Below are 1992 nucleotides of genomic sequence, written 5' to 3'. Positions count from 1 at the left end.
TATATAAGTTCTGTAAAAATCTGTCCGTCAAATGCATGTCATAGATATTCTTGTTGGATTGATATTCACTATGAAATCGGAGTACTCACTCCCAGAGAAGATACACATCAGAGGCAACCATTTACCACAGCACCAGCTACACTACATGACCAAAAGTATGTGGACACCTGCTCGTCGAACATCTCATTCCAAACTCATGGGCATTAAAATGCGGCAGGTAGCCTAGTGGTGAGTGTTGGGCCAGTAACTGAAAAGGTTGCTAGATCGAATCCACGAGCTGATGATATAAAAATCTGTTGTTCTGCTTCTGAACAAGGCAGTTAACCCACTGTTCCTAGGCCGTCATTGTAAATAAGAATTTGTTCTTAACTGACCTGCCTAGTTAAATAAAATATAAAAAATATGGAGGTGGTACCCTTTGCTGCTATAACAGCTTCCACTCTTCTGGGAAGGCTTTCCACTAGATGTTGGAACATTGCTGCGGGGACTTGCTTCCATTCAGCCACAAGAGCATTAGTGAGGTCGGGTACTGATGTTGGGCGATTAGGCCTGTCTTGAAGTTGGCGTTCGATGGGGTTGAGGTCAGGGCTTTGTCCAGTGAAGTTCTTCCACACTGATCTCGACAAACCATTTCTGTATGGACCTCGCTTTGTTCACGGGGGCATTGTTATGCTGAAACAGGAAAAGGCCTTCCCCAAACTGTTGCCACAAAGTTGGAAGCACAGACTTGTCTAGAATGTCATATGCTGTAGCGTTAAGATTTCCCTTCACTGGAACTAAGAGGCCTAGCCGGAACTATGAAAAACAGCCCCAGACCATTATTTCATCAACTTTTACAGTTCTGCCAAACCCAGATTCGTTCGTCCGACTGCCAGATGGTGAAGTGTGATTTGTGAGCCGTTGTTGCTCCTAGACATTTCCACTTCACAATAACACTTACAGTTGACCAGGCCAGCTCTAGCAGGGTAGAAAGTTGACGAACTGACTTGTACGTTGCAAGTCACTGAGCTCTTCAGTAAGGCCATTCTACTGGCAATGTTTGTCTATGGAGATTGCATGGCTGTGTGCTCGATTTTATACAGCTGTCAGCAATGGTTGTGGCTGAAATAGCCGACTCCAGTTTTGAAGGAGTGTCCAGATACTTGTGTATATAAACGTCCTCTCATAGTCAACTGCTTTTATTTTCAGCAAACTTAACATGTGTAAATATTTGTATGAACATGACAAGATTAAACAATTGAGACGTAAACTGAACAAGTTCCACAGACATGTGACTAACAGAAATGGAATGTGTCCCTGAACAAAGGGGGGGGGGGCCAAAATCAAAAGTAACAGTCAGTATCTGGTGTGGTCACCAGCTGCATTAAGTATTGCAGTGCATCTCCTCCGCATGGACTGCACCAGATTTGCCAGTTCTTGCTGTGAGAGGTTACCTCACTCTTCCACCAAGGCACCTGCAAATTCTCTGACATTTCTGGGGGGAATGACCCTAGCCTTCACCCTCCGATCCAACAGGTCCCAGACGTGCTCAAAGGGATTGAGATCCGGGCTCTTCGCTGGCCATGGCAGAACACTGACATACCTGTCTTGCAGGAAATCATGCACAGAACGAGCAGTATGGCTGGTGGCATTGTCATGCTGGAGGGTCATGTCAGGATGAGCCTGCAGGAAGGGTACCACATGAGGGAGGAGGATGTCTTCCCTGTAACGCACAGCGTTGAGATTGCCTGCAATGACAACAAGCTCAATCCGATGATGCTGTGACACACCGCCCCAGACCATGACGGACCTTCCACCTTCAAATCGATCCCGCTTCAGTGTACAGGCCTCGGTGTAACGCTCATTCCTTCGACAATAAGCGTGAATCCGACCATCACCCCTGGTGAGACAAAACCACAACTTGTTAGTGAAGAGCACTTTTTGCCAGTCCTGTCTGGTCCAGCGACGGTGGGTTTGCCCATAGGCGACGTTGTTGCTGGTGATGTCTGGTGA

This window comes from Salmo trutta, chromosome 3 (genome assembly GCF_901001165.1).
Source record: "Salmo trutta chromosome 3, fSalTru1.1, whole genome shotgun sequence".
Lineage (NCBI taxonomy): Eukaryota > Metazoa > Chordata > Actinopteri > Salmoniformes > Salmonidae > Salmo > Salmo trutta.
This window is presented reverse-complemented; position numbering follows the sequence as displayed.